Source organism: Lithobates pipiens, unplaced genomic scaffold (genome assembly GCF_037356315.1).
Source record: "Lithobates pipiens isolate NorthernLeopardFrog02 unplaced genomic scaffold, aLitPip1_a1.2 Scaffold_23, whole genome shotgun sequence".
Lineage (NCBI taxonomy): Eukaryota > Metazoa > Chordata > Amphibia > Anura > Ranidae > Lithobates > Lithobates pipiens.
Window position 1 is genome coordinate 321,280,260 of NW_027507785.1, and position 25,593 is coordinate 321,305,852.

Below are 25,593 nucleotides of genomic sequence, written 5' to 3' on the forward strand. Positions count from 1 at the left end.
ATTTTAAGGAATTTCTTGTGCGTAGCTAAAAAAATACTGGAAAGCTTTTCATTAATGAAAAAAAGTCTAAGCACCGACTGACTACTGTAAAGGGTATGAGCGGTTGTTTCCAAGCGCACCGTATTGTTTGTTTTGCCACCAGTAGTACATACTTAACCAGTTTGAACTAAGATTTAGTGAGGCCTGGAGGTTTCAGTTGTAACAGGACGTACCACGGATCTCTTGGGAAGGGGCAGGATAGTAATGATTGTAAAAGTTTGAGAACTTTTGCCCAGAATCAGGGGAGCATAGGGCATGTCCACCATGTGTGGAGGATGTCTCCCGGAGCAGAGCAACCCCTGAAACAGGTGCCACGAGCAGATGGGTAAAGACGTATCAAACGGGATGGGACCAGGTACCACCTCAAAACAGTTTTGGTTTCACCTTTTTTAAACTTCTTCATTCATCTGTGCACATTGCTCTTATCATTAGTGTCATCTAAGTATACTCTACCAACATGTGAAATTTGAACAACCCATGTACTAACTTACAAAAAATAACTTAAAAAATGATGCCCAATTTTGTATTACTTTTGGTACAGCCCATGTATCATCTCGTAAGTAGCAAGTATCCAGATTCCTGACTCATAACGGAACCAGAAGCTATAGGTGCTAAAAAAAGAATTGGGTCTATTTGGTTCTCCATAACAGAACGATTGAGGGATTCTTTTCCTAGGCTGGAATATAAGGTGGTGGGGAACGGGTGTCCGAGTCCAATAAAGTTGAGTGTGTGTGTGTGTGTGCGATGAAGCGGAAGCAAAGCTTCTCGAAATAAGTTGTATCCTGCAAGAGCCTTTGATTGTGTGGTATCCAGTGGAGAAAATGGGAAAATTGTAGTAAATAATTGTCACCCAACTGTGAGCCAAACCATGTTTTAAGATGAAAGTGAGAGTAGAAACTTCCAGCTCTGGTGAAATGAAGGGCTGAAAATAAGCCTGCTCCAGCTAGAGTTAGAAAGCATCAGACGGTCTTGGGTTCTCTAGATGGAGATTGTGGTGCCATGGCCCTGCTTTTCCACCATGTCCAGTCAGAGAGCACCTTGCTTTAGTTGAGAAAAAGATAAATTTTTCTGTGATCTCTCTATCGACTTCTGTACTACTAACCTGTTGAACAATTTGTGCTCGATCAGTGCCCCTGGCTAAAGCTGGCGGTGCTGCTGAGTATATTTTGAAGGCGGGGAAGCCTCCCTACTGTCAGCATACAATAGCTCCACCCACTGGTTGAAATAAAGAAAATTAATCATGTATGGCCTACCTAACTCTCCCTCTAGAGCAGGGGTAGGCAACCCCTGGCACGGGTGCCGCAAGCAGCATGCAAAGCCTCTTTTTCCGGCACTTGACTCCCTCCCCATCAGCAGAGCAGCACAGGGAAGTGTCAGTGAGACACTAATGCATTCCAATTTGTGAATTCCCAACACCACATCTGCACTGAGGGGGAGGCACTGTGCCCCCACACATTGTAAAAGATGGGAATCATTGTTTGGTTCTCTAACTTTGCTGTAGCTGCAATCGACAGCTTTTGTGATGGGGAAGAGATTGGGTGCAGTTCTGGTAGGGGGGCTATCCCTGTTTCCAAGAGGAGGAGGACTATCATTGGCAACTGCTAAAGCCAATCACAGTCCTGCTAGCCCCGCCCACCATCTGGAGGAAGAAGACTCGCTTGGTTGTCACTACCAATCTCAGAAAGAAGGAATTTCACTGCATTGAGCTTCTTGTTTAAATTGTTATTGAACCTTTGCATCACTTACTAGTGAACCCCTGCACTGAGTGTCCCTTTAAGCCACAGCCAGTATTCAGCGCAATGAAAATCACATCCAACTTTTGCTGCGGTGCAAAAACTTTTTCTCAGCTGCGGGGGTCCCAACTTATGATCCTGCACACGGGCCTACTTCTTTCAGAAAATGCCCCTCACCTGAGATTATCATTGCACATCCATTCCATATGCTTGTATGTGACATAACATACATCCCATACATCACATACATCCCATATATCCCATACATCCCATGCATCACATACAAGCACGTGGGCTGGATGCAAGAGTTGGATCAGCAGTAAGAATGTGCCAGGACAGGTAGATGTGTCTCATCTCTGCTTCCTTTCACCATTCTGCATATCACACATATCATAGATTAGAAGAGGGTACAGCGGTGGAGCAGATGATATCTATTAGGGCTCCTGCGCTGTATATGGAATACAAAATGGTGATTCGTCTAACTCGCTGGATGCTGCAAACACTTTCATGAGTCACACTCTCATGTAAATTAAGTAGGTCAAAGAAAATTGTAGTGCTGCGCTCCCAAGATAAAGTGAAGCAATGAGAGAGTGAAAAAACAAAGAAGCTTATCCCACAAAATTAATATATGTGACCTTGTGACACGTGGTCTAATCAAATACACTGGGAACTAACCCCAGAAATGCTCATATATATATATATATATCTAAATGCGTGATGTAGCCCAATAAAAGGGGGGCTGACCCCAAGCTGAAGAGCTCTAGTGTATATATCTAAAATCACATCGATCGAATGTATATGAACATATAAATAAAACAGTTAATTCATCAATAGCAAAGTGTCATGCGTGATAAAATCTAAAAACAGTGGTCAAACACATTAAAGTGCATATGATGAACAAAACCAAAAACATAAAATAGTCCAACAAAAGTGAATATTGCAGTGAGAATATCAAATGCAACAATAAAGTGACATAGTGCTTTCAAAGTGCAAAAAACTCTTTCTCCACTTCAGTGATACCACGTGTTTGCTAGGCACACCAGGTAATTACCTCACCGCTGTAAGGTATACAGCGTATATGTAGCCCTTTCAGAGACACACAGGGAATGGAGTTCAGTTGATGCTCAAGAGATAGATATGAAGGCAACCATAGTGTAGTAAATTTTAAAACCAAAGATTTATTTAACGGTTAAAAACTACTCACAAACAGCAGGGGTGAGTCATACAGTAAGGCAGACTACGAGCTTGGGTGTAGGCGTCACTTCCGGTCTCCGTATCCTACGCGTTACGTCACTTCCCGTGACTTCAACTGGGATGTTCAGATGAGCAGGAGGGGTTCAGAGGTGGGACAGAAGAGCAGAAGGGTACAGCGGTGGGGCAGATGTGCAGGGAGGTACAGAGGTGGAAGAGATGAGAAGGAGGTTCAGCAGTGGGACAGAAGAGCAGGGGGGTACAGTGATGGAGCAGATGAGCAGGGGGGTTTAGTGTTGGGGCAGATGAGAAGGGGGTTACAATGGTGGGACCGATGAGCGGGGGGTTTAGTGTTGGGGCCGATGAGAAGGGGGTTTAGTGGTGGGACAGAAAAACGGGGTGACCCCAGAAGAGCAGATTCGGTGCCAAAACGAGCTGCACAGTGGAGGTAAGTATGATATGTTTGTTATTTTTTATTTTTTTTATTTTTACCTTTACAATCACTTTAACATCACCCCCCCCCCCCCCTTACAGCCATGTCCTCTGACCCTCTCACTCTACTGCCTTACATGGTTATCCAGGACTAAGGGTAAAAAGTACAGCAGCACTGAATGGAGGGTGGAAGCAAGAGCTGCCGGAGTCGAAGCAGAACTGCACCCAAAAGGGGAAATTCCGATTTATGTCCCCCCCCTTTCACATTTGGTACAGTTTTTTTGGGGTGAACGTGTACCTATTTTTCGCCCCCCCCCCCCAACTCCCCTTTGCCCGCAGCCTTCTGGGACACATCATAGCTCCCAGAAGGCTGCAGGACCATTCACAAAGCGCAGCTCACACATGCACAGTGGAAAGCCTGCAGTGAAGCTGCAAGCAGTCACAGCTGGCCTCTCACATTAAACATTCTGGCATCGTACCCAAAAATCGCTGAAGAACTGACCCAGGTGAGGACTGTGCTGGACAGCTAAGTGTCCTTTTCTTAAAACTCAGCAGCTACAGTATTTGTAGCTGCTGACTTAATTTTTTAGAGTTAAGATCCCCTTTAACTTTTTAAGTTAACCAGTAGGTAATTTGTTGCTAGGATGTAGGAAAGTCCTAGCAACCATTCACCAGCTTGTTAATATGAAAAGCTAACTGTGGCAGCTCTGGTTTCCGTTCTCCATCCAGTGCTGCTGTGCCTCCCACCCTCCACTCTGTTCTGAGAATGAAAACCATGGAGACTGGGGGAAAGAAGTAGGTCCTAAGTGGCCTTATGGGCCGGATTGGGTCCTGATCTGGATCCGGTCCACCACCATTTAGTGATGCTTGCTATAGAGGAAAAGGTACTCTACGGACATGTGAAATTTGAATGACCTATGCAAGCTAAAAAAGGTATATCCATTTTTGCATTACTTTTGGTACAACCCTCCTATACACTTATTGATCCAAGTAGGACCAAAGTAATTAAACGATTGCAATAAAATGCAACAGAAATGCAATAATGCAAAAATGAAAAATAGAAATGCATTAAAATCCACACCTGGAGTTCAGCTTTAGCTACAGTGACCAGCACCCATCATTTCTTCATCCTGAGACAAGAATCACTCCGGTAAAAGAATGTACCTGGGACCTTATTACCAAGTATATGGGATTAGGACATTCACATTCATGTAGTGATTTGTGAATGAATGAATGAAATATTTGTATAGCGCACAACGCGAACTGAATCGCCTCAAGGCGCTGTGAAGAGCTTGGTTGTCCATCAACTAGAAGAGGAAGGTCTTGAGTTTTTTCCTAAAGGCCAGTTGGTTTTCTTCCAGGCGGATGTTGGTTGGTAGAGCGTTCCATAACCGAGGTCCTTGGACAGCGAATCTCCGATTCCCCTTTGATTTGTACCAGGATTTGGGCATGAGGAGGAGGTTTTTGTTAGCTGATCGAAGACTGCGGCTTGGTGTGTAATGATTTATTTTCTCAATTAGGTATTGAGGAGCGTCTCTATGCACGCATTTGTGGGTGAGGCAGAGGGTCTTGAATGTGATCCAATACTTTACGGTTAGCCAATGTAGGTCCCTCAGGGAAGGGGATATTGATTCCCAGGGTTTTTTCCCTGTTATCAGCCTTGCCGCCGTGTTTTGGATAAGTTGTAATCATGCAAGTTGATATTGTGTTAATCCTATGTAAAGCAAGTTTGCGTAGTCCAGTCGTGAATTAATGACTGTTCCAACTACCACTGCTTTGTCATTCTTTGGGATAAAAGGGATGAGTCTGCGTAGCAGGTGGAGCAGATGGTGAGAACCACTGACTAGTGCTCCTATTTGTGCATCCATTGACATTTGTGAGTCCAAAATGACCCCGAGACTCTTGGCCTTGGTCTTTGGGGAGATGGTCTGCCCAAAGATGGCGGGTGGAGTCCAGGAGGTTTTGGTTAAGGAATTATGGTTTGGGTGTAGGATAAGAAGCTCTGTCTTTGATTCGTTGAGTTTGAGGGAGTTGGTGATCATCCAGTCTTCTATTAAATTGAGGCAATTTTCTAGTTGTTGGTGGTGATCTCTTTGTCCAGTGATACGGAAATAAAGTTGCGTGTCGTCAGCGTACGAGTGGAAGCAGAGGTCTGAACATCTGGTAATTTGGAGGAGTGGGGGGATGTAAATGTTGAAGAGGACTGGTGACAAGGGTGATCCTTGAGGGACTCCGCAAGTGACTGCCCGGGGTTCAGAGAAGAATTCTCCTAGTTTCACTGTCAGCTGAAGATTAGTAATTACTGATGATCAGCCACAATAGCACTACAGTATTATTGTAAAGTTGATGGCCTGGATCTGAGTGAAACTAGGAGGAGGGCCAGCATGACTGGCGCGTGCAGAAGAAGCAGTATATTCGTTGGGTGATTTTTGAAAGAAGTAGTGTGCTTATCGGATAGGAGGGTCAGGGGTGTAGGGTGTGTCCTGTAGTGGGTAGAAAGGAGGGGGGGGGGGATCTAGTCGGAGCTTGTGCCACATCAGACAGGTTTCTTCCACCTTCCCTCCCTTGGTTTGTTTTTTGGTTGGTGGGAGCCTCCTGCCTTTTTTGAGGTGCTGGCTGGTGTTAAGTGGGTTCCCGGTTGTCAGGTCACCTTGAGGCGAGGTGACAGATGCACACCGTAGGGATCAGGAGTGCACCGCAAGGTTGTGGACCCTACGGCTGACTGCTGCAGACGGGGGACAGATCCCACTGGGGTTAGAGCATAAGATTGCCTGGGGCGCGGAGTCTAAGAGCCAGCAGGTGTTCACCAGTGCCTCTAGTGGTGAGGATAGACTTGGCTGCAACTGGCTCCAGGTCGTGACCCCCAGGGTCCCCCAGCTCACACCCACAGTAGGCAACAGGAGGATAGGTATAGTGAGGGACAAAGCCAAGGTCGGGGCCACAAGCAGACAGGAATAGTCAGGGACACGCCAAAAGGTCAGGATCACGGGCAAACAGGGATAGTCAAGGACATGCCAAAGTCGGTAACGGAACAAAAGAAGAGCACACGGCAGGTAACAGGAAGCTAACACACAAAGGTTGATCAGCAGCGTTGGCCTGCAGTGCACAGGTTAATATAGAGCTCCCTGATAGGAGCTAGGGTGGAGCCATGCCAGAGGATGGATTACAAAAGCAGACAGCTGAGGGTCGGCTGGTCTCTAGATGAACACATGGGAACAGGTAAGCAGACAAACTATTGCATAACCATGACACCGGTACTTTGTTTTTTAGCGGGCCATTTTGTTTTTCTGGGTCCGTTTTAATTCTTGTCATAGCAGCTGGCTTGTGGTCTATTAGGTCTTTGCAGGTGGTGCTGGTTCAAAACTGTGGAGAATTATGGGTTTGTCCTATCTTAGGTATGGGTGTCTCTTCCTATTAATAGGTTGGTTACATCGGGGGTTCTAGGTTGTATCTGGTAGTACATAAGCGGTTAATTGTCCCTGATGCTGTGTAATGGTGGTTCGGGGCTTTTTATTGGGCGGCAGATACAACCGATTTGTCGTGATTATATCACCCTTCAAAGACCTTAGACTGGGCAGGATTAATCTGAGGTTTGTTTATTTGTTATGCAATGATTGTATTAATATTGTTCTCTTTAATATTGTATTTAATTGTTTTGTAATAAAAAGGCTGCTATGGCCATTTGACTCAAAATGTAATCTGTTGTCTGGTCATTTTTCAAGGGGGCAAGGGGTTCAGTTGTTTAATGCCTTATTCATAACCTGAGCCTCGGCTCTCCATAGGCTCATCATTCACCTTGGTGATATAAGTATGTCGCTGGGTCAATCCCATCGTGTCATTATCCCTTGTTTCAACACCAATGAACTTTATTGCACAGTCCCTGTTTTTGTATATTGGATTCACAGTAATGCGATATTAACATGTATCCACTCTGCTATATTATGTATGGAAACAGCAGACAGTTTGTCGTGCCATCTGGGCCCTCGTCACTGTCACATCTCTTCGGAAATCAATGAGACAGCTTTGTGTGATGACTCAAAACGCATAAAAATTACCCAGTGTGAGATGGAAAATAATATTAGGCTACATTTAAAGGTATTATATGCTATATTATATTGTCTGTCTTTAGAGATAAGCAATACATGAATGCAGTCAGCTGAATGAGTAGCATACATTAAGGTGGAACTCCAGGCTGACCATACCTACCTTCCCACCACCCATTTTTTTTATCTTCCAACCTACTTTATGGTTTGGCAGGACCAATCCGACTGTGATGCTTATGTAGATTCTGACTGGTTTGGACAGAGGTTGGTCTTTTGTTTGGGGGCCAAAGTCACTGACTATGGATGTTGACCCTATTCCTTTTTTTTTTTGGGCACGAGAATGACTGACCATGACATTGCAGTGGGCTACCCAAGCACACAGGGTGGCTGTGGAGGACAGATTCCATCAATGGTCTTTTTGGTGTTACCTGGGTGCAACCACTGGTGTCTGATGCAGGTATGTTTTGAAATAAGGGATTGGAAATATCTAGTTTCTAAATCCCCATATTACCAACAGAAGGTAGTTGGATGGATTGGGGCATTACTGCAAAGCCTAGTGGAATGAAGCCAGGTAATTTATGTTCAAACATAACATTGTTTTGTTTTCTCAAATACATTACATGGGCAAAGTTTGGTGGACACCTAACCATCACACCTTTGTGAGCTTTTGGGCATCACATTCTAAACCTACTAGCATTAATATGGAGTTGGCCCCCTTTTGTGGCTAAAGCAGCCTCGTCTGTTCCGGAAAGGCTTTTGGATTGTGTATGTGGGAATTTGATCCCATTCAGTCAAAAGAGCATTTGCTAGACCAGGTTCTGATATTGGATGTGAAGACCTGGCTTGTAATCAGCATTCAAATGTATCCCGAAGGTGTTCAGTAGGGTTGACGTCAGGGCTTTGGTCACTTGAGTTCCTACACACCAAACTGGTGACCAAGACAATAAAAGAGTGAATTTATCCAGCAGGGAAACCCCCTAATAGGGGTTCAAATCTGACCTAATTCAAAAACTAAAATACACATTATACATACACTTTCGGACACCTTATTCCAAAATCCATGGATGGAGTTGGCCACACCTTTATGGCTATAACGGACCCACCTCTTCTGGAAAGACTTTCCACAAGATTTTGGAATGTCTGTGGGAATGTGTGCCCGTTTGTAAGGGTTAGGTACTGTTGTTGAATGAGAAGACCTGGCTAGTAATCAGCATTTAAATTTAGGGTTGAGGTCAGTAGTAGAGTTAAGGTTAGGGCTCTGGGCACTCGGGTTCCCCCACACCAAACTGGTCAATCCATGTCTTTATGGAGCTTGCTTTGTAAACAGGGGCACAGTCTGGCTGCAACAGAAAAGGGCCATGAAACTGTTGTTATAGGGCTAAATGAGCCATTCCTAATCATCATTCCATGGAAACTTAGGGTTCCTGCAGAGATTACCGGGGAGAGGTTGGAGCTGTGGCTGACTGACCTGCCATTTGATGGTGCCTGCATAATTCTCGATGGTTGGAATACATTGTTCATGTATTTTGTGCAACATCTACATCAGCCAGTAGATGGCAGTGTTTGTAAGTTTGCAACTGCTCTATGGTAAACACTATGTCTTTTCTCTGATAATAAAGTTCTACTTTCCTGTTTGCAGTTAAGCAGCAAACCCATGTGGTCTGTTTGTTCTGTACTGCTATATACTGAATTTCTAACACCGATCCAAAGCCACTTGGCATATTATCCAATGGCATGACACCAATAATCATTTTAGTTGTGTGTAAGGGTTGTATCTAGCAGGCACTGTAAGGGTGTCATTCTTCCATTACTCTCCGGTTAATGCATTTAAGCACAGGTTGCCGAAACCGAAAAATTATTTTAAGGGTAGGGTATAAAGTTTGAGAAAGGCTGGTCGAAAATCTCCATGTATGCTGTAGAATTAACAATACCCTTCACTGGAAACATGGATTTGAAAGAACTCTTAGCCCTTGTACACACGGTCGGACATTCAGACAACCAAATCCATCGGATTTTGTCCGACGGATTTTGTCCGAAACTGTTGCATACACACAGTCGGACAAAGTTGTCAGAAAATCCGATCGTACTTAACGTGATGACGTTATTTAGTTAGGATGGGACTACGTTCAGGCTAGTAGCCAATAGCTTTGATGTAGGAATTTGATCTGAGCATGCGTGGCACAAAGTCCAATCGGATCATGTTGTCGGAAAATTTTATAGCCCAGCTGGAAAACTTGGTCCGTCGGATTCTCCGACGGAAACAGTCCGATGGAGCCCACACACTGTCGGATTATCCGACAACACGGTCCTATCGGAAATTGTCCATCGGAATGTCCGACCGTGTGTACAAGGGCTTACACCTTTCTGGAACGACTTTCCACAAGATCTTGGAGTTTTTGGGGATTTGTGGCAATTCAGCCAAAAAGAACATTTGTGAGATCAGGTGCTAATATTGAATGAGAAGACCTGCCTCACAACTGACATTCCAGCTAATCCCAAAGCTATTCAGTAGGGTTGAGGTCAGGACTCTGTACAGGACACTCAAGTTCCTCGACACCAAAGTGGCCAAACCAGGTCTTCATGGAGTTGGGTTACAATTGGTGTTCCAATTCATCCAATTCATCCCAAAGGCATTCAGCAGGGTTGAGGTCAGGGCTCTGAGCATCTGTGCAGGACACTCGAGTTCCTCCAGACCAAACTAGCCAAACCAGGTCTTTATGGAGCTGGGTTACAATTGGTGTTCCAATTCATCCAATTCATTCCAAAGGCATTCAGCAGGGTTGAAGTCAGGGCTCTGTGCAGGACACTCGAGTTTCTCCAGACCAAACTAACCAAACCAGGTCTTTATGGAGCTGGGTTACAATTGGCGTTCCAATTCATCCCAAAGGCATTCAGCAGGGTTGAGGTCAGGGCTTTGTGCAGGACACCCAAGTTCCTCCAGACCAAACTCTCCAATTGTGTCTTTATGGAGCTGTTTTTTTTTTTTTTTACACAGGGGCACAGTCATGCTGGAACAGAAAAGGGCCTTCACCAAACTGTTGCAACAAGGCTGGAAGAGCAGAATTGTCTAAAATATATTTGTATGCTCTAGCATTACAAATACCCTTCACCAGAAACCTGAACTCAATCATTTGGAAGAGGGACCACCTTCTTTTGGCCGTACAGTAAGTGCGACGGTCAGGTAGCCTCAAACTTTTGGCCATTTACTGTAAACTCTTGCATTTTGTATGTGGAATCCTGCCAACAGATACAACATTATATGGTGTATATTTAATTGCAGGGCTCTGCTGTTTCGAGAGCTGAAGTGTTAACGTCAGGGATACCTTTACATCGAGCGCGGACAGCTGCAGCGAAGCGTTTTGTTGAGAAATAATGAGGAGAGGTGAGAAGGTGGGAGGAGGAGGGACAGAGGAGGACTATTAAAGTCTTAGGGGTGTCATCTCGATTAGATGATGTTTACCATGGCAACACAAGAGGACCCGTGCCCCCCACCCTTAACCCCGCGCTCTTGAACTAATCCCTGACTTAATATCACCTGTTATTTTAGGAATGGTGATTTAATTGCTGAATCGCTGCCTCCCAGGCGATGCCACCCCTGCTATATTGCACAGCCGAAGGCCATAAAACAAACACACCGTATATCACGCTGTATTAATTATATCAATTATGGAATGCTTACATCGACCGTAATCTCCGAGAACTTTTAAGAGTCGTATAACGAGGAGACGTAGTGCGCTAATGACTTACCAAGACCACCAGTTTTTATTCCTTTATTATATAGCGATACGTTGATAGGGAAAAAAAAAAAAACTTCTAGAGTTATGTGTTTAATTGACGTTTTTAAAGCCCTCGTAACTGCTGATTTCTGGCACCTCTCCGCCCGCGACGGTGGAAAGTGTAAACAACGTAGAAAATCGACATAAAAATATCATTCGCAGACAAATTGAGGACAATAAAATATTAATTTATCAAGAAGAAAACAATTTCCTGATCCCTATTCAGCACAAGCTTCGAGTTCAGACCCAGTGACCTCATTATCTTTGAGAAAGAAAAACATGATTTCATGAGCGCTAAATTGTAATAAAAATATAATTAAAATTCGGAAAGGTACAAAAAAAAAAAACTGAAGATGGAAAGTTAGGAATATTGCGGCAGACTAATTATTATTATTCTATCCACTTCTTTTCTTTGCTGCCTGTGCAGACAGAATGTTGGATCTAAAGACTGAACTGAATTAGAATTATTGGCAGTATTGCCGAACAAAGGGGCCAAGTGACAGAAGAGCTCATTCACCTTTTTTGTTTTGTTTTTTTAACGAAAACTTTTCAGGTAAATCTGTTTTATGGATTCTTTTTGAAGGGTGAGTAGAAGTGAGGAGCTGGAAAAACTTCAGCCTAGCAGAAAAAGTAGTCCTGGTGATCCTGCCAGAAGCACACTTCCTGTCCTAGGGCTCTTTCACACTCACTCGGTTTTCATTTTGACATCAAATTTCCATTTAGTTTTAGTTATAGTGACGCGGCGTGCGGCGACTTATATAGGGACATCACCGGATGATGTCCCCGCCCATTATGATGTCACAGTCCCAGCATCCTCTGGGACTGTGACATCATAATGGGCGGGGACATCATCCGGTGATGTCCCTATATAAAAGTCGCCGCATGCCGCGTCCCTGTCATTGCGACCAGAGACAGCGACGAGGCAACATCTCCAGAAGAGAAGAAGAGAAGAGAAGAACAGAAGGCCAGAAGACAGTGGCGACAGAAGACTGGGGCCACTGCTTGTAAAAGAGCTAGAAGAAGGCGCAGCGGCCCGGCAAGAAGAACCGAAGAGGGGGACAAGACCCCTGAAGTCTGAAGAAGAGGGCGACGGCGGCGAAGAAGAAAGCCGGGCTCCTCCTCTAGTAAAAGAGCTAGCAGAAGATAGCGGAGGAGTCTGGCGAGAAGACCCCCGAAGACGGAAGAAAACCCTCGGAGCTGTGCAATAAACTATTTTAACCCTTGTGTGTTGTGTTTTTTTTTACTTTTTTTTTACAGGTGAATGGGTATGGGGTACATTGTACCCCATACTCACATAGGGAGGGGGGCCGGGATCCGGGGGCCCCCTTATTAAAGGGGGCTCACGGATTCCGATAAGCCCCCCGCCCGCAGACCCCGACAACCAATGGCCAGGGTTGTCGGGAAGAGGCCCTTGTCCTCATCAACATGGGGACAAGGTGCTTTGGGGTGGGGGGGGGGGGCGCTCGCTTGTCCCCACCCCCTTTCCTGGCCGGCCGGGTAGCGTGCTCGGATAAGGGTCTGATATGGACCTAGGGGGGGACCCCCACGCCGATTTTTCGGCGTAGAGATTCCCCTTTAAGTTTGTACCAGGTGACGGGGCCAGCGACGCCTCCTTCGCTGGCCCCGGCTACCTGGAGACGCGCTCAAAATGAGCGGACTTTTCTCCGGGCGGGAAAAGTCCGCTCATTTAAAAAGTACGGCGGACTGGCACACACACGGCCGTACTGTCCGCCGAAATGCGAGTCAGGACATTTTGGAGTGCAAAATTACTTTCTTAGTCCGCCGGACTTTTGGCTAAAAAAAGTCCGCCGAAGCCTACACACGGGCGGATTGTCCGGCGGAGTTTTTCACCGGATTGTTTGATCGTGTGTATCCAGCATGCCCCTGCTGATCTCGCGCATGTGCAGTGAAATTTTGGTCAGCTTGGCATGGCACAGCCATGCCAAACTGACCAAGATTTTCCATAGACACCAATGTTAAATGTTACTGGAGCCGTGCGATGCCAAGCTGGCCAAGAATTTCCATAGACGCCATGCCAAAAAATAAAAATAAATGGCCTGGTGAGGAGTGAAAAATGTGGGACGCCAATGTTAAATGTTACTGGAGCTGTGCGATGCCAAGCTGGCCATGAATTTCCATAGACACCAATGTTAAATGTTACTGGAGCCGTGCGATGCCAAGCTGGCCATGAATTTCCATAGACACCAATGTTAAATGTTACTGGAGCCGTGCGATGCCAAGCTAGCCAATTCATTTTAAGGATGCACATTAGCGCTGCATGGTGAGGAGTGAAAAATGTGGGTGGAACTTCGCCTTTAAGAGACCATAAGAGAATTTCATTGTTTGGGAGTATATAAGGTGTAACAATTACGAAGCGGTTTGTGTGGCGCTCATAGGTGAGCGCAGTCTATTGCATTAGGGTGCGTACCCAGAAGCTCAAACACACACGACTTTCTCTGCAGCCTCAGCTGCACTGGACAGTGAATGAATGTGAAGCGCCCTGTGCTGATCAGATTTATATTCATTCACAAATTGAAGCATAGTGTCACGCACCTGGTTATTCAGCCCGATATGCAGAGGGAGGCCTCCCTTACAGTCCTGACTTGCGGCCCCTGGTAGAGCTGACAGGAGGCACAGGAGTGCCGGACAGCACGAGTGCCTGGCAGGATCAACAGCTGGCATGCAGGTCTGATGCTCTGGACATAGCTGGGACAGCAGGAACAGCAGGTGGAATGCAGCAGACTGGAAGCTGAAGCTGGGAGGCAGGTACTCACAGGATTCGGATGGATGGTCCCAAGGATTGAGACACAGGAAGGTCAGGCAGGCCGGGTCATACACTGGAAAGCAGTACTGGAACAGGTGCAGAAGGCAGAAGGAAGGTCAATAGGCAAGCCGGGTCGGTAACAGACTGGTGCAGATAAGCCAAAGGATCAGGCAGGAGAGAGGTCGTGGACAAGCCGGGTCAGATGTAGGCGGGTGGCAAGGATAGTCACAAGGCAAGCGCATAGTCTCAGGAATGGATCAGGAACACAGGAAACTCTCAGGGAATGCTGAAGATCAGGCAGCAAGATTCCTCTGTCATGACAGGGTTTAAATAGCGCTTCTGGCGCCAATGGCCATGCACCCACGTGCACACATGGGCACTGACACGCACAGGCGCGCACACAGGCGCACGCACAGGCGCACGCGCGGGTGTGCACGGAACTGTTGCTCTCAGTAAGCCTTTCCTGACACATAGTAAACACTGTCTACTATGCTTCAGTTATGAATGAACGCAGTGAGCGAGTGTATTCACTGTGTTTATTTAGAAAAGGAAGGGGCTGGTAAACAACATATTGACAAGCCCCTTCCTCAGTTCTCCATCCTGAAACATTCCCAGCAGCAGTTGAGTGGGGGAGAGAGAGGAGGGAAACAAGCAACACTGTAGGGGGGAGATGCAACACGGAAGGAAGCCCAGGCAATAGGGGGAATCGGAACTGTACATAGTGGTTAGGGTGTGCCCAGGCACACCCCCCGTGCACGCCTATGGTGGCACTTTAAGAGCCATTCCTAGGTAGACTGGCATTTCTGGGTTATCAGTGACACTACTTCTGTCAGTACAGGCACGGTACCGTCTTTTAAAGGACGCCGTTATAGAACATCCCCCCCCCCCCCCTCAAAGTGACTTATCAGCCGTGCCCGGGCCGCTTTCATCCCCTCTTTGAAAAGCTATCTTTGGAATTGCATGTTACATTCACCGTCGGTAATAGTGCCGCCGCTATCTCATTATTTGCATTTCCACTTAACATTTACAGAAACTTATTAGGAGGGGAAACAGCTGGCGCTCTCTGACACCCATGTCACCGCGTTAATGGAGCAGATTACACAGGCGAGCGTGTCTTTCCCTTGCTTAATATACAATACGCTCTCACTCCTGCACCGGAGATACAATGTCTCCGAATAAATTATTTGCTCTGTGACCACATGTAAAGTACATCTGTGTGGAGGGAGAGCGGCCTTTTTCCGATAGAGGAGCCGAATGGGAATTTTTTTATTCGCTGCCGGGTGAAGGCTGTCAGGCGCTGAATGTATTGCAGGGAGCGTTCAAGCAAGAAATGTATACAAATGATGGAGAGGAGCATTGCTTTTGTGTGCTGCGGGCCCCAACGGCTACAAATGTGCCCGGGGGGGGGGGGGGTCTATTGACGTGACTCGCAGAAAGCTGGTTTGGTCCTGTTATTGCTCTGATAAAATACTTGACCACAGAGCTGTCAACCTAACACTGTGAACATGCTGAGAGGAGAACAGAGATGACTTTATCAACCGATGACTACATCAACCGATGTTACTTCATTGTCCATTAGGCATGTTGGGGGTTCGTCCGGGATTAAACTGCAGCGGATAAAAGGTTGCAGACCTCTCTGGCATAGGGCCTTTTCTTATGCACAGTGCTGTCAGTATAACACTGTGAACATGCTTAGAGGGAAGGGGGGGGCACAGGGATGTATTCATAAATATGGCGATACGCACTTATTAGCCAATAAGCATTTTGGGGGTGTGTCCAGGACAACATTGCAGCGAATAAAAGGTTGCTAGCCTGTCTGTATTGTCCTGCAGCATCCTATTCCTATGAACTGTGTTGTCAGTCTAATGCCCTGTACAAACGGTCGGATTTTGGGTTAGGGTTAGGGTTGCGGGTTAGGGTTAGGGTTGCGGGTTAGGGTAAGCACTTACCCCGACTTGTTCAAGCCCTGACTTTTTCATGCCCCGACTTAGATGGGGTAGGCGGAACACTTTGCTGGGGGTGGGTCAGCCCGACACTTGACCTTTGACCTTTGGGGACACGCCTCCTGACCTTTGGGGGAGGTCCCTATTCTAATCCCTGAGTCCTAACCTTGTTCTTCTAGGGGAAACCCTAACCCTTACCCTAACCCTAACCCGATCGGATTTTGTTGTCGGAAAACTTTAGATCCCGCTCTCAAACTTTTTCTCTTGTCGGAAATTCCAATGGAAAAAGTCCGATGGAGCGCACACACGATCGGATTTTCCGACAACGACACAATCCGATCGCGTGTGGGCTCCATCGGACTTTTTCCATCGGAATTTCCGACAAAAGAAAAAGTTTGAGAACGGGATCTAAAATTTTCCGACAACAAAATCCGATCGTTTAAATTCCGATCGTGTGTAGACAATTCCGACGGAGAAAAGTGCCACGCATGCTCAGAATAAATTAAGAGACCACAGCTATTGGCTACTGGCCCGTTTATAGTCCCGACGTACGTGTTGTACGTCACCTCGTTAAGAACGATCGGATTTTCCGACAACTTTGTCTGACCGTGTGTATGCAAGACAAGTTTGGCACAAAATCCGTCTGAAAAAATCTGATGGATTTTGTTGTCGGAATGTCTGACCGTGTGTACAAGGGCATTACATTGTGAGCATACGTAGATGGAGGGAGAGCACAAGGATTGCTTTGTCAAAATGGTCCGGCTCATTCCTTCCATAAGTATGCTGTGGGCGCGTCCTGGACTACGCTGTATGGCTTAACTGCAAGCGGATAAAAGGTTACCAACCTGTCTGGTGAAATAAAATTGTGTTTATTTGTTATATTAATAATGCCGCGTACACACGATCGGAATTTCGGCCAGCAAAAGACCAATGAGAGCTTTTCATCGGAAAATGCGACCATGTGTAGGCTCCATCGGAAATTTAGCTGGCCGAATTCCCGCCAGCAACAATTTGAGAGCATGTTCTCAATTTTTCCGATCGGAAATTCCGTCTGTAGCGTTTCCGACGCGCAAAATCCCTACGCATGCTCGGAAACAACCATTGAACTTGATTTTTTCTCGGCTCGTCGTAGTGTTGTACGTCACTGCGTTCTTGACGGTTGGAATTTGGTGTGACCGTGTGTAGGCAAGACAGCTTGAGCGGAATTCCGTCAGGAAAACCTTTTTCCGACCATAATTCCGATTGTGTGTACGCGGCATAAGGAGAACACACAGAGCTTTAAAGGGTTACTAAACCCTTGTGTGTGTTTTTTTTTTAACTACTTCAATACCGGGCACTTACACCCCCTTCCTGCCCAGGCCACCTTTCAGCTTTCAGCTCTGTCGCTGTTTAAATGACAATTGCGCGGTCATGCAACACTGTACCCAAATAGAATTTTTATCATTTTGTTCCCACAAATAGAGCTTTCTTTTGGTGGTATTTGATCCCCTCTGCGTTTTTCATTTTTTGCAAAAAAAATAAAAAAAGACTGAAAATATTTTATTATTTTATTTTGTTTCTGTTATAAAAATGTGTAAATAAGTAAGTTTTCTCCTTCACTGATAAGGCGGCACTGATGAGGTAGCACCAATGAGGTGGCACTAACGGACACTGACGATGGGCACTGATAGGCAGCACTGATGGGCACTGGTAGGCAGCACTGATGGGTTGCAGTGATATGCAGCACTGATGGGCACTCATGGGTGGCACTGGTGGGCACTGATAGGTGGCACTGAAAGGCTGCACTGATGGGTACTTATGGGTGGCACTTATAGGCAGCACTGCTGGGCACTGATAAGTGGCACTGATAGATGGCATTTATAGCCATCACTGATGGCACTGGCAGGCCTTGGGGAGGGGCACTGATTGGCATTTCCCTGGTGGTCTAGGGTGACATACCTGGTAGTCCAGTGTGGTGGCATCCCTGGTGGTCCTGGCGGCATCCTGTTGGTCCTGGGTGGGCATCCGAAGGGGGGCTACGCTGATATACAATTAGCACAGACCCCCCCCTGTCAGGAGAGAAGCCGATTGGCTCACGTCTGTCAGATGCGAGTGAGGAAAAGCCAATCAACAGCTCTTCCTGTTTACAACATGATCAGCCATGATTGGACACGGCTGATCACGTGGTAAAGACCCCCTGTTAGAGGCTCACCGAGTTGATTGGCGATGGTCTTGTAGCCCATTCCAGCCTTGTGTAGGCCTACACTCTTGTCCCTGACATCCTTGGGCAGCTCTTTGGTCTTGGCCATGGTGGAAAGATTGGAATCTGATTGATTGCTTCTGTGGATACTGTAGGTGTCTTTTATATAGGTAACAAGCTGAGATTAGAAGCACTCCCTTTAAGAGAATGCTCCTAATCTCAGTTCATTACCTGTATAGAAGATACCTGGGAGCCAGAAATCTTGCTGATTGACAGGGGATCAAATACTTATTTTGCTCATTAAAATGCACTTAAATTATTCAGATCATCAAACAAATTTTTATATTACACAAAGATAACCCGGGTAAATACAAAATGCAATTTTAAATGATGACTGTGATTTAACTCAGCTTTCAAAAAATGTGGTTAATTTCACTTGCCACGCCCAAGGCCTTATTACTGCCAGACCTGTTGAATCAATAAATCACATCAAATAGAAGCTGTCCGATCCCCCCCTAAACCATCACCTGCATAACTCAAGTGTGCTTGAGCATGAACCTGACCACATATCTGTTTGATAAAGGCAAAAAAAAACAAATGGTATCCAGAAAACTTGTGAGCCCATAACTTCCTGTGCTCAATGTATGTAATGCACTGTTACCAGTTACACTGTTCCTATATATCTGTGGGAGGGATTACAGAACATCCTCAACCCCAGTATTTCAATCTCAACCTATGGAAGAGATTTCCCTGGGGGGTTTTGTGTTTCAGCGGATCAGGAACACAAGAAACTCTCAGGGAACGCTGTAGATCAGGCAGCAAGATTCCTCTGTCATGACAGGGTTTTATATAGCGCTTCCGCTGCCAATGGCCATGCGCCCGCGCGCACATGCGCGCAGACAGTGACGTAACTAGAACCTTCAGGGCCCCCGATGCAGGAAATCATGGCACCCCAAAAGGGACCAGACACCTAAATATGGGGGTGGCAGCGGTGGCCATGGATAGATTCCTGCTATGCTATGCATGAATCTATCCATTGGTCATAGAGGGGGTGGAACCTGTGCACCCTTTTGAATGCACCGCCACTGATAAACACATGCACACACACACATGCATACATACACATACATATATGAACACACACACACATACATACATGCATGCTAACACGCACACATACAAGCATGCTCACACACAAAAGCATGCTCACACGCACACACACGAGAATGCTCACACACACACACACACACACACACACAAGCATGCTCACACACACACACATACAAGCATTCTCACACACACACACACATACATGCTCACACACACGCACACACATACATGCATGCTCACACACACACACATACAGGCATGCTCACACACACATACATGCATGCTCACACACGCACACATGCATGCTCACACACGCATGCATGCTCACACACGCATGCATGCTCACACATGCACATACAAGCATGCTCTCACACACACGCACATACAAGCATGCTCACACACACGCACACACATACATGCATGCTCACACACACACATACATGCATGCTCACACACACATACATGCATGCTCACACACACATACATGCATGCTCACACACACGCACACATGCATGCTCACGCACACATGCATGCTCACACACGCATGCATGCTCACACACGCATGCTCACACACACATGCACATACAAGCATGCTCACACACACATGCACATACAAGCATGCTCACACACACATGCACATACAAGCATGCTCACACATACACATACAAGCATGCTCACACACACACATACAAGCATGCTCACACACACACATACAAGCATGCTCACACACACACAAGCATGCTCACACGCACACACAAGCATGCTCACACGCACGCACATACAAGCATGCTCACACACACAAGCATGCTCACACACACACACACGCACACACAAGCATGCTCACACACATACAAGCATGCTCACACACACATACAAGCATGCTCACACACACATACAAGCATGCTCACACACACACACACAAGCATGCTCACACACACACACAAGCATGCTCACACACACACACACAAGCATGCTCACACACACACACAAGCATGCTCACACACACGCATGCTCACACACACACACACACACACACACAAGCATGCTCACACACACACAAGCATGTTCACACACACATACAAGCATGTTCACACACACACACACACACACACACACACACACACACGTTCACTCATACAAGCATGCTCACACACACACACACACACATACAAACACAAATACAGTAGATAGTCTTATTAAAAAAAAAACAGCAGACATTTACCTTTTGATCTTCCTGCCGGGTACTGCACTCTAGGGGGAGACAAAGAGCACACACTGTGCTTTCACTAAGCCTAATGTGAGGAGCTCCCGCACAGTGCCAATTTCAGTTCGGCTGATGATCGGGGAGCTCCTCTCAGCCTCCCCTCCTATCGAAGAGTACAGGGGGCCCTCGGCCCCCCTGCAGCAAGGGGCCGGTCGCCATGGCGATCTTGGCGACCCCTATAATTCCGCCACTGCGCGCGGACCCGCACAGGCGTGTGCACGGACTCGCACGGAAGAGTTGCTCTCAGCAAGCCTTTCCTGACAAGCTCTGTGATAGAGGCTAACATACATGCATGATGATACAGCCGTACAATGAACATTTAAAACATAGCATGATGTACACGTATAACAGCCTTTCTCAACCTTTTCAACACAGAGGAACCCTTGAAATAGTTCTGTAGTCTCGGGGGACCCCTGCGAAAAATTAGAAATCTACAACTCATGATACATTAGTGTGATGGTCAGTGGGAAGAATGGTCCTTACACTTGTGGTCATTGGGAAGAATTACCTCCTTACAGATAGCTAAAAATATCAATGGAGTCAGTGGGAACTTATCTGAGAGGCAGAAATGGCCCAATGCTGAAGGAACCCCTACAACCTCTGGAGGAACCCTGGTTGAGAATCACTGACGTATAATCACACTATCACACTAGGGCAGCACCGACACGTTTCGACCATATATAGTAGAGGTCTTCTTCAAGGGGAAAAGAGTACAAAATTCTAGAAAATACAATATATAAATGAGTACATTGAAAATCAAACACAAATATGTACTAATTCCAACATATTACATGATAATTCATAAGATTATATTTACCACTAATGGCTGTGGAGCAAGCCTCCCAAATAATGTGCCTAAGAAGATTGCTCGAAGATCCAGATAGCGCAGCAAGGACTCGCAAGACCCACGCGTCGCAGGAGGGCGGATGCTCACAGGACCGGAATCCGGACCTACAAGAGGCCGCGCTTACAAGCAGCACAGGAGAAGTGGGGGGGAGGGGGCCATACTGAGCACCAGGCCCATTACCTGGTATGGTTAAAACCTCTAGTATGGTTAAAAGATGTGCCAGTGACAAGGTGTGTGGTGAAAAGGTGTGAAAAACAAAATAAACAAAAACAAAAATCAAAATTGAATGTGCGTTAAAAAAAAGTGCTCAAAGACCACAAACCAACGCGGACAAGTGCAGAAAGATGAATAAGTGAGAATTTTGAGAAGCAAGTGTGCCAAATAGTGGCAGATGAACACAAGACAGGGTTTTGGTGGCCAGCATGAGTCACAGGGGAAGGAAACCAGTGATAGCGGGAAAGGTAAAGCCGCGTACACACGGGCGGACTGTATGGCCTACTTAGTCCGTCATACAATCCGACGGACAGTCCGTCCTACTTTCGAATGAACGGACTTGACCACACACGGATGCACAAACAGTCCGTCGAAAGCTTGCGCGATGACGTGTACAGCACGTACGACGGGACTAGAAATAGGAAGTCCAATACACAGCCTTGCAACCTTTCGCCGTGTAAATCCTTTCTGAGCATGCGCCATTCTTAGTCCGTCGAACTAGCCTACTGACGAGCGGATTGTCCGCTGAAACCAAAGTATGACGGACAGAATTTCGAAAAATCCGAAATACTTAGTACGCCAGACTGCACGCTGAAAAAGTCCGCTGAAGCCCACACACGAGCGGACTGTCCGCTGAAATGTGTTTTTCGACGGACTAAGTAGGCCATACAGTCCACCCGTGTGTACGCGGCTTAAGGAGGAAAGAAACCAAAAAGCGCATAGACAGGAGAAAAAAAAAAAACAGACGAAAACCAAGCAGGAAAACACACCAAGGAAAAAAGAGAGAAAAGAAAAGAAAAAATAATCCAAGCGTATGGGAATAAAAGAGAACACCCCAGAATGGAAGAAGAAGAGAGGGACCATACTGCAAAGAAATAGGAATAATGGAAAATGGCGGTGGAAAACAAATGTGAGAATGAAGCCATGAAGGAATCCATGGGGAAAAAAGTGCCTGAGATAGAGTATGGAGCATGAGAAAAATAGTGAGGAAGAAAAGAGGGGAAACATGCAGCAGATGGTTAATGTGAAGAGGTGCTAATTAAAGTTATTTACCTAAGTGGTCAATTATAAGCTTTTATTCATTCATTATTCATTATCCATTATCCATTTTATTCATTCATTAAAGCCACCCCTTAAACCTAAGTCTGGGTAATAGTGGGTAGAGCAGACCTACAAGCCAAATAATGTATACATAATATAAATTGAGTAAGTGGTCAACACAGTAAACCAAAAATTATAGAGTCGAGCAAGTACCCATGGGTATACAAGAAGTTACTTACTTTGCACAGGGATAATAGCGGTCTATTCGGCCTGATAGCTGCCGGGAATCTGAGATTAATGGGTGTTTCCTTCTTATATAAGTCAAATCCTAATGAAGGAGATAATCGAATAGGTCCGGGGTCCGGTGGAGCCCCCACTCGCCTTCCACCCCAAAAGGAAGCACTCCCTGGCCTGGTAAGGAGGACCACCATGGAAAGGCGTTTCAATCCCAACTTTTTCTTTAGCCAAGGCGCCCTTTAAAAGGCACACAATCCTGAGGCACCCCATTCTAAAATGTCAAAAAACGAAAATAAGTAGGGCTGTTACTGATTAATATCTTCGTGTGTTCGATTAAATTATTTTTTTTTTTAATAGACTAATTTCGATTAATTATAATGCACATACAGATCCAACTACTTTTAGTTACTCCTTGCATTGAAACTCTGCATTAGTCAGTGGTAAATGTGGTATACACTATATACAATCCTCCGACACTAGTTAGTTTCCACAATCCATGACTTAACTTCACAGTTCACACAAATACATTTTAAATTCAAACTGTAGCACTGACGCAAGTCTTTTTTTTTTTCCACAGTAGCGTGACAATCCCTCCACCTCCGGTCTAACTAATCCCTCTCACCTTATGGCATGGACCCCTGTGCAAACAGGAGGTCCTGCAAGCGGGTATCAAAAGGGTTAACATGGACAATAAACTTCTCTCACGTCTCCTTAGATCTCAGCTAGAAAGAAAAGATCGAAGTGCTCACCGCTTAAGTATAAGATTTCATTTTCGTGTTCAAACACAAACTACTCACATAAAGATGATAAAAACGCAGCATGTAAAGCCGACAATCGTGTTAGTTCCGTAGGGCAGCAGTGGGGTGACGTCATGCGTAGCTCCTCCCCCGTACGCGTTACGTTCAATCAGAACTTCGATGTCACCGGACTCCTCGCTAGCAGGCGGAGGTACTTGGGGAAGAGGGGAGGAGTCCAATTACGTCGATGTCCGTGATGTCACCGGATCTCCGACGGAACTCTTTTGATCGATCAAAAGAATTTTGATCAATCAAAAAAATGAATCGATTAATCGAGGAATTAATCTTTAAAATTTCCACAGCCCTAAAAATAAGTTTTACGTAACGCAGCAACAGTTACACACACAGGAAACCCAACATTAGAGGTGGTTTATACTCCAAAACAAATATACTTTGCACACTGGCATAGTATTCCAATGTTTCTTTTCTGCCTCAGTTTCTTTATTTCACTCAGCTAATGTGACATCAGAGCTGATGGAGAGGGGGAAGGGAAGGGTCAAACATGGATGGTGTGTAGTTGCCCAACGTTCTTCTTATCAACCAATGACGTCTTTGGTTATTAGGATGCCGACAGCTAGAAGGTTGTAATGGTCCACAATGAAAACCTGTGGATTTGTGTAACAAAAAGGTAGCCTTGATCCACCCAACTGGCTTGTATACAATTTTTGGGCAATTTCTAGGCATTTTGCCAGGGCACCCTGAAGAAATCTGAAGGCACCCTGGTTAAAAAAGGCTGCTCTACCCTATGTTGTGAAGGTAAGAAGGAGATCTTTAGTAGTCCCAAAACAATTCCTGTCCTAGGGTGACAATTATTCTCCCCTATAGATACAGTACAGTGAGTGAGCGTTGTCACCCTAGGACAGGAAGCCTGTTACTGGGCTACTGGTAGGATCACCAGTTTAAAAAAAAAAAAAGGGAAAACTAACGTAGACGCCAACTTCTGGTCATTTCCACACACACTTTGTGCCAGTTTTGCTAATTTGAATCCTCTAAATATTTTACATGTTCACTCTTTATATCTCTGTTCCCTTTTTTGTTTGATTATGTGGTAGACCTGGATGCCCTGGTCTGGTCCATTATCATTTTTTCCCATTCTGCAATTCAAGTCGGGATGGCTTAGTGACTTTAAAGAAAACTTGCCTTGTTTTTCCATCACTGAACTCCGCGCGATTATTGATGCAAATTATTCTAATTAGCGTTGGACCTGGCTGGAATTCCTGAGTTTTCTCTGGGCAGAAAAGAACAGGGCCTCTGGCTATACGCAGGCTAATCACCAGTCTTCTGGTAATTGCTCTAGATTGTAGAGTGGTTGGTCCAGGCTGAGGTAGCAAATTCCTGTGATGCAGATTTACATTTTTTTCTCCTTTCTTTTCTTGCTCTTCTCTTTTTAGCGTAAAAAGGAGATGTATGCCCTAACCCACCAACATTTTGGTTGGCTAAAGAGCTGTGTATACCAGCCATTCTCAAGCAGACTCCATAGAACTCTCAGGTTCCTTTAGAGGTTGCTAGCGGTTCCTTGAGCTGTGGCTGATTGATCTCCCATCTAATGGTGCCTATATAGCTCCAGGACCAACACCAATTGACGGAGCCATCAACCTGACACCTATTATCATCTTAGCTCTCTGTAAAGGGGGGGGGGGGGCATATTACTTACTGACCATCCATGCAAGAGGCAAATTTGTCACTGACTTCTGATGAATTGGTTTATTCTAACGGATACTCAAGGCCTAAAATTATTTTATTGGGTAAAAAAAGTTGACAAAGGTTGGTGTATAGGGTTACCACCCAAATGGTATGTAAATGGCTCATCTGGTAAAAACTGAACTTGTGCCCAATATTATAAATAGGAAAAATACCATAAGGCTGGTATTTTCCCAAAAAACTGCATATTCGCTAAATATGTATCAGTGTCTTTCTCAACCAGGGTTCTGTGTAAACCTAGGGTTCCTCCAGACATTGACAGGGGTTTTCTTGAGGAATTTGC